Raw genomic sequence first — 16,723 nt, 5'->3', positions numbered from 1 at the left:
TTACCTAAGTCTAATTCATACATTCTCTCCCCCTTTTGTCATCAACAAATGATATAAAGGGTATGCTCCCCCTTAAATGACTCTCCCCTGTAACATATGCTCCCCCTAACTTAATGCATAAAACAACATTCTCTCTCTCACATATGCACTCTCCCCTTACATGAATGCATAAACAACATGCTCTCCCTCACATATGCACTCCCCCCAAAATCAATGCATAAAAGAAATGACAACAAACTCTTCCTTAATAGCCTTTTTCAGGGTCCTTAATTATTTTAAATAAGACTCCAGATACTCCAATTAAGTCGTCCATTTCCATGCCATTTGTTTCATTTAAACCCCTATCACCATTAGTAATGAAATTAAGACTACAAGAAGAATTTACCTCAGGGTCTTCTTGTTCTTCCTTGGACTTTGCCATTAGAGCCAAGTTGATTCTTTCTTCACTGGTCTCCTCCTTTGCTTCTCATCATCACAAGTGATGTAGGATGTTTTGGCCATATAGGCTTTCTTATTTTCTTCATTTGGGCATTAGGATTTAATGTGACCCGATTTCCTACACTTCCAACAAGTGCCATTTTTGTTAGAGACACAAGTTCTTTCCTAATAAAGATGTTTACCTTTGTGCACCTTTGAGAATTCTCCTTTGTGAGGATGATTTTCTCCTTCTTTTTGAGAAGTCTCTTGAACACTTTGGTGATTGAGTTTATTTCATTCTCAATGTTCGAGTCCTCCCGCTCACTCTCACTTTCTTCTTTCACTTTGATGGCACTTTTTAAGGATATGGACGTCTTCTTTCGATCCTATTGCACGCTTGGTTTGACCTTGTTGTCCTCTTCAAGCTCAGCTCATGAGCAAGCAAAGTGTACCCCATAAGCTCATTAAGGGTGGTTTTTGATAAAATTTTCATTTCTTGAATTGCGGTCCTTTTGGGTCTCCATAAGGGTGGAAGGGCTCTTAAAATTCTTCTTGTCACATTTTCATTTGCAAAGTTCTTACCAATACTATGCAACTTGTTAACAATTTTAGTGAATCTAGTAAATAAGGAAGTAATATTCTCAGCATCTAACATTTTAAATTCTTCATATTGAAGCATATAAACATATATGTTCATATTTTTTATGTGGTCGGTCCTTTCAGATGTGACAAATTGACAACCAATTTATCAAAGATTTTCTTAGCATTTTTGCAAATTCTACATCTATTGTAGATTCTTTCACTTAAGGCACATTGTAAAAACATTTTTGCTTTATGGTTTAATTGAATTTTGACCTTGTTGGTTGAAGTCCACTTCGCTTTGGGTTTGGGTATTTTATTGCCATAGTCATCTACTTTAAGAATTTTGTTTGGTCCACATGTGATGATGCTTCAAAAATCAAAGTTATGTGCGGAAATGAAATCTTCAAACCTATTTTTCCAATAAACAAAACCTTCTCCATCAAAGTACGGAGGTTTAGATGGGTTAAGTCCTTCGGTTCTTGAGGGGACTTGGCCAAAAGAAAATGCCATGATCTTTTATTCTTTTAGAAATTGATTTCAACCTCAAATTGAGCTCCTGCTTTGATACTAATTGTTGGTGCAACCTATAGGGGGGTGAATAGGTTGCAACTAGTGAAATTGCCTAATTTTTTTGTTTTAATTGAAAATTCAAATGAATTTAAACAATAACAAACAACCACAACATACTAATTTATAGTGGTTCGACTTTACAAGTCTATGTCCACTCCTCTCTTTGCCTCGAGAGATTTTCACTAGTGATTCTCTTTCAATACGGTGGGTAGAGAATCAATTCCTTATGATCTTTGTTACGGGGCAAGAGTACCCTTTTACAATCTTTATTCACGGGTAAGAGCACCATCTACAATATTTGTTTACGAACAAGTGCACCCTCTACAATCTTTGTTCTGGCAAGAGTACCCAAAATCAACTATAATATACCTAGACTAGAATTGAACAAATACAAGAGAATGATGTTACCTAACAAGAGGTGTGACACTTTACCTTTTGTGTGAGTGTGATGCAATGAGAATATATATGTGCTCAAGTGGAAATAAATGCACCACCAACACCTTCAGTCACCTCAAGCTTGGCTTCCACAACCTTGCTTAACATCTTGCTATGTTCTTCAAGGTTGAGTGAGGATGAGAAGCAATAATAAATCAATCTTAACAAATATGAGAGCTTGAGAGTTGTTGGGGAGTAAATGATCAATTGACAAGGTTCTTGCTCTCAAATGGAGTGAATTGGACTTATATAGATGGCTTTTGAGTGCCTTAGTCCAACTCCCAACGTTTAGAAAATGGTCAGATTTTAGCCCAGATGGACTGTCGTTTGACTCAAACGAAGGTCCATATGAGGGTTGCTTAGTTGGTAAGACCAATTTCATAACTATAAGGTCAAGAGTTTGAATTCCTTGGGACTAGAGGCAAAGTTCTGTCCTACCTTAAATTATATGTAAAAGCTACCCTTAGGATGTAATTAAAGTATACATAAACCGGCAACATTGATAACTGTAAACTATGGATTATAGCATAAAATCTAATGAATTTTCACATTTAGGAAGTGTAGAGGTGCAACCATGGTCTGGTTTGGTAAAAGTAGGAAGGATAAGGTAAGCGACATTGATATTCGAAGTAACTCCCATAAATAAGAAACTACGTTGTTCAACCCTCAAATGCCCCTCTTAAATTAGTCGAGATTGAAGACACTTTGAAAGACCCAAAATAACCTTAGAAAAAGAGGTGAAACATAATATGCATGACTTAGGCCTTGTAATTAGTATGAAGTTGATGAAGATGGGGCAAAGATCTATGTTATCGAGCCTATCCATTTGAGATAAGTAGCTGTTGATATTGTTTTCGGATGATGCATAGATTCCATTTGAATGCCTTAAATACATTCACGTGGGTGAAACTTCATACTCTCGATATTTTGTACTCCAATAAGTCTTTCTTCTTACCATTCCTTCGTTTGGCTTAGTAATGAATGCTTAAATGCACAGGACTGTCCTACAATTAGATGCTCGCCATGTGATCCGATTTTAAATCCCAACCACTCGTTATTTTAAATACTTACGTGCAAAAGAGATGCAACAGATGATCGAGATTTAAACCTTGAACTCTTGACTTGCACCCCTTTTTTTTTTTTTTTTTTTTTTTTTTTTTTTTGTGTTTGAGGTTCATCTGGGCCAGCTTGCGCGTTACATCCTCAAAGGGAGCTTTGTAGTCCGCAAAGGTCGAACCCATGACCTTTCCACTGAAAAGTATGAATCTTATACCACTCTACCAACTCTGCATTGACTGCACCCCTAATTTTAAATAAGCAAGAAAAAGAACTTCAACCCATGCTACAATACCTATTATCATGTACCACTAAACCAACGGCATTAACTTGAAACTTTGAAAAAAAAGTTACAGATTCTTTTTACCCTTTTGTATCTCAATTCAACCCATGTAATTGATGATTGTATAGGATTGACTTGCACAGATCCAATAAGTTGGTGAGCCAGCCAGGCATCAGACAGCTTAACTGTGCCATACACAACCCGGTATGTGCATCTGAATGTTAGCAGCGCAGCCTAACCATCATATGTTCATAGGCCAGTGGCTGGTCACATTGGAGAGGATCCAGATCCAAGAAGTGAGAAACATTATCAAACAAGGCATTGCATTATTAATAAATCACTGAGCCACCAGCAAAGGGGTTCAATTAATTATAATCAGAAGGTGTTACAAAGAACTATACAAGCAAACATTATTAGCAATACAGGTACAGTGGGTACATCCAAGGGAGATCCATGCCATAAACCAATCTTAGAAAACTGAGTTTAGAGAAAAAGAAGTTCCCTTGTAAACAAGGCATCTAAAAAGGTGACCTATACCTGTAATATGGATAAAATACATATATTACGGCAACAACTAGCTTTGAGATTTAAGAGATATACATGTGACTCAAACTGACTGAAGACTTCGCTTTACCATCATCCACACAAGGCCTGTCTACTAGGTTAAAGAAGAGAAAAAATGGACTTACAATAGTTTTATGCTACAACCGTCAGTAGTCTACTTCTTTGCTTCGGTCTTCATCTTGGAGAAAATTTCATGACATTTACCCCTTGCAGAGAGAGATTGTTTCAGAGAAACATTGAACAACAACAAAGATTAGGATCACATTTAAGGCACATTTATGTGTTACATCTAGAAGAACTTCAGAAATCTCACATGCATGAATGGGAGTAGAAAACCAACCTGGACATTTCTTGTCTTAAGTGTCAGAAGTTCATCTTGAATACGTATGAGCCTGTGAGGCAAGAAACAAATGTCTCAGTCTTATTTGTATTACTTGAAAACAAAATGTCACTATGACTACCTTTGTTGTACTTCTGTCATTTCTTTTAGTAACTCCTTTTCCCTATCACAAGCTGCCTCTGGCTGCAACAACCAAAAGCAAAAGTGTAGAAATCTTCACCCTCCAGAAGGGAACATAAATGAGAATGACATCATAATATTGTGGTGCTACCTTTCATCAAAACTTAGGCTAGATGTTTAGAGACATTAAGCAAAGAAATTTTTGCCAATAGACTCAGCTACAAGTTTAAGGATTTCTTAAAGAACATCAAAGGAACCATTTCTATGTTTCATTATCCTCAAGAAGCATGACCAATGAATTCGAATAAGTTAAAAAATTTATCCATGGCATAGTTGAGATCACACCAATGAGAGTGAAGGAGTTTCTTTATGAATTACAACAATGAGAGTGAAAATGAAATTCTACTGATGTGAACCGGATCCAGGACCACCCAAAGAAGGCCCAAGGAGGTTACCAATACCCTGCGGCCCTAGCAGCAGCCCAAAAAATTTCAGCCAGTATAAGGTATTTTGGTCATTTTGGGTCCCCTAGCAAGACCCAATCTGAACTAGTTTGTTTCAGAGTCTTGTTAGGAGTCTCAGGTGTATCTTTACTTGTTATTTGAGTTAGTCATAGTTAAGTTAAGAAAGAGTCCTAGTCTAATTAGGGGTCGTTACTAGAGAAGGATTCCTCTTGTTGGATCTAATTTTATTTTTTGAATTTGTGCCATTGTTTGTCAAGTTATTGAAGCTCCTAGTCAGGTTGGGATACGTAAGTACAAAGGGAATCCCCTAGTTGCAGCCTACTATTGCAATGATTCCATATCTAGTTTTATTTTTCAATTTGGATCATTCTAGAGTAAGATATGGAAGAGTCCTTAGTCCAAGTAGGAGTCCTAAATTGATTTTAAGTTCTAAAGTTGAGTTCCAGTGTGAATTCCTTTTAAAGGTTATAAATAAGCCTCTTGAGTCTTGATTAATGAAATAACACAAAGATTTGAAGGGGCAATTGCTGGAGTCATGGGTTACCTAAAGGGAAACTTGCAGCAGCTTAGAGTGAAAGAATTTCTACAGAATTTTATGAAGTTTGAGAGCCTCAAGCCATCTTCAAGTAAGCACCAAACCCAACCCCAACCCCAGCCCCTTCTCTCTGCTTCCTCCAATCTGGAACCTTCTTCTACCCCACCCTACCCCTAATTCAGTAGTTGGACCCCCCCCTGACGTGGCAAGTAACCTTCCCCCTCTCCCCAACCCTGAGGCAGGCCCTAATCCCCTCCCTTAGCCCTGAAACCCTAGCCCCCTCCCTTCCCCAGCCCTAGGATAACATCCCCATTCCCCATCTCTTTCCCTTTTCTTTTTCTTCTTTTTCATCTTCCTCTAACTTGCGGCAGATTCTGGAATTTCCAGAATTCCTAAAAAAAGGAAGGAAAAAAAAATAAAAAATCAGAATTGAAGTGACACCCTAACCCTTAGATTCCCCTAACCCCTTGACCAATACCCACCCCCTGTAGGATCTAGACTCCCCTCCTCAAAACCTACCTTCAACTCCTAAGTTACAGCCCTTCCATTATCTCAAAGTCCCTAGCGTAACCAAATCTTCATCTACTATAGAAGCCCTTAAACCCTAATTCTTCAACTTCCTAATTCTCTTCAACCATCCATCCAAACCCTAAGCCTTCCAGAATTAACTTCCCTCAACCCTATGGCTATGAGACACTCGACCCTTACCCTAACCTAATTCAACCCTAGAAATCCTAGAATCGTAAGAAACACTAGTTTTCAAACCCTAAAACTTGAAATTCAATTCTGAAATTAAAATTCCAGCAAGGTTTCAGACTTGACTCTCTTAGGCTTCTAAACCCTACCGAGCCTATCCCTACCTGTTCCCTACCCTAGAACCCCCCCCCCCGTCCAGCCTAATTTCCCTTACCATAGGGTAATACAAACCCTAGAGTGCTTCTGATTCACTTGAGAGAGGATCCTAAGGGTGGACCTAGACCTAGGGCTTGCATCAACCAACTAAACCCTAGATCTTGATTCACATCATCTACCTTCCATGAGAATTTTGTGAACTTCTTAAGAAGTCTGCAAAGTTGTACGGTATTAATAAATATCATGTATTTGAAAAACCAAGAGTCATCCGTTAGCATTATGCAGAAGCTGGGCTATAAAGGTTAACTCCACCTATTATTTCCTTTCACCACATGTAAAGAAGTTTGCTGCAGAGACAGTCTCTTTATTGGTGAATACATAACCACTATTACAAATGGATTTATTACTGTTTTGTCTTGGTGGTACAATTATGTGTATGGTTGTCTCTACCCTACAATCACCTATAAAATAGTAGGTTAAAAAATTCCTAAAGTCAAGGCACCACTATTCTAGTTTAAACCCAGTCATATGCATTTGGTAATTGCAATAATTACAACAACAGACTTTCACTAACATACACAAGCACCACTGACTGGGATGATAAGAAAGGTCCCAATCTTATGTGTTTGGTCATAAGAATGACAAAATGTCATGGAAGAGATGTCTTAGGTTAGACATTTGGTACATAGTTTATAGCATGGTTCAAGATCTCGATCTTAATCTCAAGGTCCATCTTGCCAACTCAAAAGGGTGAGTTGGCTCGAGATCTTAAGGAGATCTCACCAAATTGGAAGAATTTTTTCCACCAACTCGAGGCTCAAAGAGTATTAAGGGTCAATTACGGCAGAAACTTGCTGTCCAGCCTATTTCAGTGCCCTTTTGGACACACTGGTAATCTCAGATTTATGAAAAAGATATTGTAAATGTGAGTTCCACTTCGGACCCCAATTTGGTTACCCCTAAGCTGAAGTGAAACATCAAAATAGCCTATTGTACACATCATATACTCATATGTTGTTCAAAGTCAAAAATTCAAGCAAGTTTATTACATTAAACATGTTACATTGTTCAAAATAAAATGTTCAAATGATAATCCAATCACTAAAGTCACAACTTGAGAGCCAAGACTAGAGAACCCCTGTGCTAAGCACACCGTCTCAACTTGCACATCACCTGTCTTGCTAAGTGGAAAAAGCAACTCGCAAGATCTATGTGAGATCTCATAAATCCTCCTACCATGGTTTATAGACCCAAATGCATAATTTTTGTAAGCCAGTTACTAAAGTTACAACTTGAGAGCCAATACTCGAGAACCCATGTGCTGAGCACACCATCTCAATTTGCACATCACCTCGTCTTGCTAAGTGTAAAAAGCAACTCGCAAGATCTATGTGAGATCTCATGAGTCCTCCTACCATGATTTATCGACCAAATGCATCATTTTTGTAACACTGCACAGTGTCCCTGTCCAATCCTTACTCCAAAGAAAATTGAACATATAGCAACTCATAAGCATTTCCTTCATTGCAAAGTAGATGAACAAGCGGAGTTCTCAAAATATGGCCTAGACCACAACATGGGGGACTATAGAGACTTATATACCCTAGGAAACCCAAACATCACATACCAAGGAGTTCTCTGTTAGGGTAGTAATTGTTAGCATATGACCTCCATCACAATTAACTGAAGAAATACAAATGAATCAAGTAAGATAACAGGAAAAAACATATTAAAAAGAATAAAAATTTGAGAGATATGTCTTTCTGGAACCTGTGGAACCACCAAAAGGTACTTGCTTCTTTACACTTAGAAGAGCCTCCTGTAAAGGGTAAAAGAACAAATAAAAAGCCTCCTATATAAATTTAGATTGCAAAAAGATCTAATAAAATGAGGCGATCTCATACCCTTTGAAGAATGTTTGACTGCAAAGCAGATTCCAACTGCTGGTGAAGTGAACATCCAGGAGGATTCAATGATCTAGCAGCAGATGATGGTTTTGGAGAAGGTACAGGAAGTTGGGAAATCACCTACATAATCACTAAGTTTACATAAGTTGGGTATTAAACATTACTAATGTTGTAACTTCTAAACTAATTTAATTAAATTGATTCATTAAGTTAAATATATTAGGGTGTATTCTTACAACGACATACTTTCCATTTTGAGAACTATTGGCGCTTTAGAAGTATTGGGGGAAAAAAGGGGATAACTCCTTCACTAAAAATGTAGGAAGCCATGTTTCTGCTGACCTACTCAAGAACAACTTCGTATAGAAAAATATGGAGTAGAAATTTCCAGTGGAAACATCAAACTATCTACTCCTACAACATCATTTACGGGGTGGATGGTCAAACACATCTTTTGAAGTCGTAAATTACGTAACTAGTTAACTACAATATATATGTGTTTTTCTACCTTTTTCTGAATTACGAATCATCTATGATGCATTGACAAAGAAGATTTATACTTAGCCAAGGAATGAAACCATAGAAAGACTCAAAGATAGATTCAAGTTGATACAGGAATGGACTGGACTTCCCAATTCTTTTTAAGAGGGGGGGGGGGGGGGGGGTGGGGGGAAGATGAGCATGTCCCATATAAATGGGCACCATTGGGGGAGTAATGGGTCCCACCAATGCCATAGTAAGGCCCATATCCCTCTACAGGGAAACCAAAAAAAGAAAGAAAGGGCAAACCCAAGCAGCCTATTGATTGGGTGGAACTTTAGATTACATATCCACTATTTTACTACCATTGTTAAGAATTGACATTTTTACTGCAAGGTAATAATAGGGTAGAATGTCCCTATCATGGCTTGGTCATGTGCACTAGATATCTTCCAAATCTTCTTGTTTACTTTCAAAATTAGGACAAGCTGTTGTTGCCTGGTTAGAGTAGTCTACAAGTTATAGTTTCTCTGTTTACCTTGTAATTATTTTGACATAATATGTTGATTACATGAAGACTGCTTACCTCTATCAGTTTTAATCTTTCTCTTTCCCTTCTCCTTCCTTCTCTTTTCCTTTTCATTTCATTGGTTATTGATCCTGATACGGTCACATGGTATCAGAGCTTTTCTAATCAATAATCTTATTCCATCAATCTCTATTTTGATAGTTAACTAAAATACCTCATACTTTGGTTGCAACAACCTATGTTGCTAATCTACAAGTTTTTACCCTGCTTAGTGATTATATTAACACCAATTAAGTGACTCTTCCACCATCTTTGGGCCTTGCTAAGTATTTTGAGATTTGGAGATCAGTTTTTCTTATATCCAATGGTTGCGGATCAGGACTTGGATTGTTTCCTATAAGTGATTGAGGCTGATAATAACTCCTATTCCTGCTGACTGATGGTCACAGATTCTTTAGGTCTAGTTTTAATTCCCATACCTATTATTATCTGCATATCTTCTGTTATATCCATCTACTCAAGCCTTACTTTTGGGATATCATTTTCTATCCTGTATACTTCTTCAACTTCACTTGCAGCTCCTTCTGACCTACCAGTCTTTGGTCTTCGAAAAGCACTCAAACAAAAGCTTGAATGCTCTGTTTTTTTTTGCTACCTGCTAGTGCTTCTCTTCCTAAAAGTTTCAATTGCTTCCTAATACATTGCTGATCTGTTAAGATGTTGAAACTCTGATTTCAGATGTTTGATCCTAAGTCCATGTCTAAGAATCTTGAGATACAAATTACAGCCATTAGACACAATGGAGTTTCAAACTATTTAGTATGAGCCCAAATTGGGCAGGCAAAAATACTCATGCAAAATATGAAGATGAAATATGTCACATGTGCTCCATTTCTTTATTCTATGGACCCCACTGGAACAACTTTGTATGTCAGTGAATACATAAGAATCCACTATCAAAAGCTAGTTTGGAACAGTGTTGAACCACCATTGGAGCCAATGTCATGTTCCACCCTACAATGAAGGGTTTCTAGGATGGACTTGGACAAAAGTTTCTCTCAAGGACAAAATTAAACAAAGGAACAAATCATTGAATGAATATTTCAATGTTTATAAAAGGCATCCTAGAAACTCTAGATACATCAACCTCCTATCTACTAACCTGGACTAGTCAAAACTACAGAGAACCGAGTTCCATCTAGCTAATTTTTGCCTCAGCTCAGTTCTAACTACCAGTTTGTTAAAAGTCAACTTCTTAGTGTGTCAAACGTTCTCATAGTCCAGTTACTCCTTCCAAAGTTGACTTCTGGTTCTCTAAAGGATAGTATGTCACTTATTGCTGGTTGAGGATGAGCAATGGAGGCCTCTAGGGAGAAGCCATGGCCAAAGGCAAGGATGTGTTGTGGTAGAGGTGGACAGAATAGTTTTCTTGCTGGTGTAACTACTGTCTCATGCCGAGTCACATGATTGAGCAGCACTCATCTAACACAGCCCAATACCATCTTGTAACAAAATAGGGGCATAGGGAGAAGAAAGCCTGTCACACATGAGGGTACATCATCCAATCTAGTCAATTAATTTGAGGATTTAAATGAAAAGACAATCAAATTAGGGCAAGTTGAAAGAAGTAGGTAAGAAGAGTGGAACATAAGTTGCCTACCAGTTTAGAGCAATGCCCATGACAACTTGGTCACACCCTATTGGGTTACTTTAATTGACTATTATCATTAGGAATTATTAAAAAAGTATAAATATTTATGAACAATAATATGACTAACTGTTCTTCCTAAACTAGACATAAACATAGGCAAATGCAACTCTACTTGTTCCTCACAATCTTTTCGGTCCAAAGTGGCCCATTAAAAAGAAAACAAAGAGAATCAAAGGCCCAAACCTACGTCACCTACAGTTAGCCCTAGCATTAATATTTATACCACCAACCCTATTTTCTATATACTACTACAGTATCTCCATTGTACCCCTAATATTTGACAAGAGATTAGATTTTTTACCATAGCCAATAAGGTTTACTCTGTACCTTGGTTTTCGAAGTCCAATCTAAGTCATGATAGAATTTCATTTAGACCTATGGTCTGCTTCGCAAAATTCTCATATCAACTTCCCCATTGAACTCTGATTGTTTTCAAAGTTTTGTATTTGGGGAAAAAGTAGGTACTAACCAGTCACAAGGCTCCCTTTTGTAGCAAACCTCTGGAGGGTTCACACATTTCTAGCCTTACCCGTGTCACCAGAAAGGCAGTTTCCAAGACTTGAACCTGCGCCTATGCATTCAGAAAGTGACACTTGGCAAGCACACTGCATGACTCCAGAGTTCCATGTTTAGAGATATAGAAAATTAAGTTCCCCTTGCTGACGATTTTTCAGTTGAGTTATGGAGCTACTGTCTTCGCAGAAAAAGAATAAGAAAAACAGGAAGAAGTAGTTCGCATCTGAGGTTGTAATGGTGTTGCTCTCGGCCCTAGGGGGTGGGTTCGTATTTGTTTTAACATTGTTCATGGCCTTTGAGGCCTAGTGCTGGTTTTGTTGGGGCTTGGTGGCCTTGTTGGGCTTGGCCCTTTGTTTCCTGGCTGTTCTCTCCCCCTCCCCTTCTTTCCTTTTGGTAATGAATTCTTTATTCATCCAAAAAGAAAAGTTCCCGAATTTCTCAAACTACAAGCTGATTTGCACCTGTTCACTTTAAAATCATACTAGTCTTTTATTAATAGGTAAACTTGTTATGTTAGAGGGGGGAAAAAAGAATATTGCAATCCCCTACAAGTGGTGAAGGATTTGAAACAATGCATTCTTTCCCTCCTAAAGTATCCTGCACAGGAATAAACAGCCGACTTCAATCTGCAATAAACTTGACCCCACATCCTTATCAAATAGGTCGTCCAGCTCTTTAGGATACTCCACAGGAGGAACGATTGGGAAAAGGGGAGGGGGGAGAGAGAGAGCTACATGAGGTCTATGTAATACACACACTAAAAGTGCAAGGGTAGTTGGACGTTTCACTGTTGAATATAGATTCCAAAGTGGCAACTAATTGAGGTTTTTGGTAAAAGAGGATGATAAACTCCTGGTGCTTGTGGATTTAATGGCACAAGAAGAGGGATACCTTTTGCTGTTCACCAGCTCTTATCTCTTTTTGAAGGAGGCCAAAAAATAAAGATAAAGATATGAAAAAGTCAAATATTTTTTTTTCTTTCGGTTTTTAATTATTCTAATTTTTTTCTTGATTCATGATCATACGTAAAATGATTAATTGATTAAATAGTTATCTTATTGAGATTTGATCATAAGCTAATATGTAGCTCAAGGGTTTGACTTTAATTTAATTTATAAATGAAGAATCACTAGATTTATTTAAAGCCTTTATTTAGTTTTAACTTAAAATTTGACTTAAAAGGGATGTAGACAATCACACGTTTATAAGAGAATGAATATAGGAGTCATATGAGATATCTTCAAAAAGTAGCAAGGAAGTCAATTGAGGTTCTTTCACTAGAGAGAATCTAGGATAAGAGTCATAAACAAAATAGAAGTTGAACAGGAGAGAAGTTAAGAGGGAAAAGACTTCGGGAAGAATTAAGAATATAAAGGGAAAATATTATAAAGAAAGGATAAGAAGAGCAAAGTGTGAGGGAAATCATTCCCTTGATCCAAATTTGTGAGAAGAAGAAGAAAAAGAGAAAGGAGAATAAGAAGAATAATATTTGAGATATGTCCTTTCCTTTTATGTTTAAGATCAAAGTATCACATTCCTTGAGTTTAGAATTAATTGACCAAACAAGGGGGTGATGCTTTTTTTTTTGGATGAATAATTAATCAATTAAAAGATGAAAAATAATACAAAGGAAGATCCAAAGGACAAGGATCAAGGAGGGGAATGGATTTGGGAATTGAGGCCCCAGGCAACAACAATGAGCCTATTCCTTGGGGGAGTCAACAACCGGGGGGGAGGATAGGCAGAAATTTTAGAGGACACATCAAAATAAATAGCATTCCAAATAGCATCTATGGATTGGGATTTAGAAGTCCAGCGCTGGAGATTTCGCTCCCACCACAAATGGTGGACTGAAGCACCAAAGACAAGCCTACCTATTCGGTCACAAATAGAGGTACTTGAAAAATTATTTAAAACCCAAGACCAGTCCCGAACAAACCCAAAGGAGTGACGAGAGCGGGGCCAAATGAAGTTAAGGGCTTTTCTCCAAAGAGCACTAGAGAAAGGGCAAGAAAAGAACAAATGCACGATGTCCTCGGTGCCATTCCAGCAAAGAATGCAATTTAGGTTCACAGGGATGTGGCGGGAAACAATGAATGACTGGGTTGGTAGGGATGTATTTAGGGCTCTCCAAAGGGTAAGAGAATGACGAGAGATATGACCCTTGAACCAAACCAAAGGGGGCCAGAGGGGGGGAGGGTAGGGGGTACGAAACAGGTTTCCAAGCAGAATGAGTGGTGAATATTTTGGAAGTGGAGGGGAGCCAGATAACTCGATCATGGGGAAGGGAAAGGATGGGGGGGGGGGAGAGAGTTGCAAACTTGCGTGAGACTATGGTGAGGAGGAGGGACCCAGGAACCACTAGAGATAAAATGCGAGAGGTCGGTAGATTTGGGAATGCCATTCTCATAGAAAGTGCGGGGAGTGAAAAGCTTGAGAAGAATACCCATCGGATGCCATGGATTTAGCCGAAGGAAGTAGAGGAACCCAGAGGAGATCTGGATGGTAATGGCAGGGAGAGCCTGGGGTCTCAGGAGAAGCAGTTTCCTCCAGGTCCAGAAAGGATTAAGAGGGATAGGGGCAGTCCAGAAAGAGTCAAATTTGAGAAGGTAAGATTGAACCCATTTAAACCAGATAAAGTCATGATTAATGACAATTTTCCAAATGAGTTTGAGTAAAGTAGCGGAATTAACTTCTTGGATTTTGCGGATTCCAAGACCCCCTTCGACAAGTGTTGGACCAATTGATGGGGGCGGAGGAATCGTGCAGATTCCTGGCCTTTCCAAAGAAAAGCACAGAAGAGAGATTCCATTGTAGACAAGATGGCCTTGGGGATCGGGAAAATGCAACACCAATAAAGATAGGAAGATTGGAGCACAGATCGAATGAGCTCTACCCTACCAGTGAAAGAGAGTAGTCGGCTTTTCCATTGTTGGAGGCACTTACAGATATGATCCAGCATGGGAAAACAATGGTGGCGGGAGAGTCTACCCGGGATAAAAGGGAGACCAAGGTAGACCACAAAGAAGGAGCCAGACTTGAAACCCGAAAGATTAAGGAGATATGAAGGCAAAGGCTCAAACACACCTGAAAGGAAGAGGGTAGATTTATCAAGGTTGACCTTAAGGCCAGAGATGAACTCAAAGAAGGAGAGGGTGGAGATGATGGAGGAGATGGAACTATGGTCAGCTTTAGTGAAGATCATGAGATCATCAGCAAAAGCAAGATGGGTGAGATTGAGAGCTTTACATTTTGGAATGGGAGAAATCAGGAGCTTATCAGTCTTGGCTTGGAGAATACGGGAGAGCACCTCTAAAGCCAGAGAGAAAAGGAAGGGAGAAGGGGGACAACCTTGGCGAATACAAACTCGAGAGGGAAAGAAGCCCGCCGGCGAGCCATTGGTTAGAACAGAGAAGAAGGAAGTAGAGATGTAGACCTCGATCCAATGGATGAAGGAAGGAGGAAAACCCATAATAGAAAGAACAACACTAATAAAGTCCTAGCAGATAAAGTCAAAAGCTTTGTGGAGATCAACTTTGAGGAGGGCTGCAGGGGAGTGAGAGGATCTTTCGAACCCCCTGACAACCTCGGCACAAAGGAGAATACTATCCGCAATACTACGACCCGAGATAAAAGCAGATTGGTTGGGACTAACTAGGTTTGGCATAACCTTCTTGAGCCTATTCGCTAGGATTTTGGAGATGAATTTGTAGAGGAGATTGCAAAGGGAGATGGGGCGAAAATTAGATACAGAAGAGGCCCCAGCCTTTTTGGGGATAAGACAGAGAAATGTTTGATTGATGGAAGAGAGTTGAAAAGGATTGAGAAAGAAGCTGCAGACTACTTGAATAAGGTCAACCTCAATGAGATCCCAGGCATAAGAGAAGAACCCCATACTAAATCCATCGGGACCCGGGGCATGGTTTGATTTGTGGGAACGGATGGCTAGAGTGATCTCATCATGGGAAGGAATTGAGAAAAGAGAGGGAAGAGAGAGGGGGTCAACGAATTTATTGATGAGACCAGTGGGGAGAGGAGGGCGATGCGGGAGAGAAGAAGGAGAGAGAAGATTTGAAAAAGAAGACAACCTCGGCTTTGATTCCCAAGGGGTCAAAGATCTAAGTACCATTGCTAGAAAGGAGGGCAGGAATGGAGTTGTGATTATTGCGGGCTTTAAGAGAGCGATGAAAGAAAGCAGTATTAGAGTCTCCAAGCTGGAGCCAATTAATTCTAGCTTTTTGCCGAAGGAAGCTGTCTTCAAGGGAAACGAGAGATGATAACTCAGAAGAGATATCTCTCTCATTCTCGGCGAGCAAAAGATTGAGGGGGTCATTTTGGAGGAGGGCTTGGGTTCTTAGGAGATTTGAACGACAATTACAAGCCCTAGAGGAAATGTTTCCGAAAGTAGAAGAGTTCCAACGACGGAGAGCTTCCTTAGTGTTCCTAAGACGGCGAGCTAAAGCAATTAGGGGAAGGGAATGACAATGGACAGGCTTCTCCCATGCTTCCTTAATAGTGGGGAGGAAGGACTGGTTGGAGGTCCACATATCAAAGAATTTGAAAGGCTTAGGACCGAACGAGGAGAAGGGAAGAAGGTGGACAAGACAGGGAGAGTGATCAGAAAGGCAAGCTGGAGAGAAAGAGGCATGGGAGTCTGGGAAAGAGGAGAGCCAATGATGGTTAACAAGGAAGCGATCAAGCTTAGAGGCAATTCTATCTACATCGATACGCCGGCTATGCCAAGAGAGAGAGTGGCCTGACCAACGAAGATCAGTAAGACTAGAGTCATCAATATAAGAATTGAAATCATCAACCGCAACTGGATTAGGGGGACGACCACCCACCCTCTCATGGGAGAATCGAACAACGTTAAAATCTCCCCCAACACCTCAGGGAAGGTTCCCAAAGGAGGAGGACAAGGAACGAATGGAGTCCCACAAAGGGGCACGATCAGCCACCCGATTAAACCCATATACTATAGTGAGGAAAAAGGAGGAAATAGCATTGGAAGGAGAGATGGAGAGATGTATGAATTGGGGAGAATAATCAATGAGGACAATAGAAAGGGAGGAGGGATCCCAAAGAATCCAAATTCGCCCATTAGGGCAAGTGGGAGTAATTAGACGAAAGGACCAAGACGGGGCCAAGAATTAAGCAATCCAATGGGAATTTTCAGCTTGGACATGAGTCTCAAGGATGGCACAAAAAGAAGCTTTGGAGCCCCAAGAGGAATTTTTTGATTTCCACCTGTTTGGCTACAACATTAAGACCTTGAACATTCCACACAATAAACTTAGACATAATAAATGGGTGGGGGGAATTAACAACTAAAATTGGGGTCAAGGGAGGCTATTTGGTGGGG

The 16,723-nt window shown here is 39.5% G+C and overlaps 1 long non-coding RNA gene across 2 annotated transcripts; it reads right to left on the bottom strand.

Annotated features, from left to right (window-relative positions):
* Positions 1-3,158: 3,158 nt before the first annotated feature.
* Positions 3,159-8,750, bottom strand: LOC149026233 (uncharacterized). Of its 2 annotated transcripts, XR_016171822.1 has the most exons (6): positions 8,123-8,750; positions 7,989-8,037; positions 7,846-7,901; positions 4,369-4,430; positions 4,248-4,299; positions 3,159-4,113 (listed from the first exon to the last, which is right to left on the bottom strand). It is a non-coding gene; the product is annotated as an uncharacterized LOC149026233 (long non-coding RNA). The 2 variants fall into 2 exon arrangements; XR_016171821.1 differs by having other exon boundaries at positions 3,159-4,299; positions 8,123-8,749.
* Positions 8,751-16,723: the final 7,973 nt, after the last annotated feature.

Source organism: Hakea prostrata, chromosome 2, assembly GCF_041222555.1.
Source record: "Hakea prostrata isolate BN-2017 chromosome 2, UWA_Hpros_2, whole genome shotgun sequence".
Lineage (NCBI taxonomy): Eukaryota > Viridiplantae > Streptophyta > Magnoliopsida > Proteales > Proteaceae > Hakea > Hakea prostrata.
This window is presented reverse-complemented; position numbering and strand designations above follow the sequence as displayed.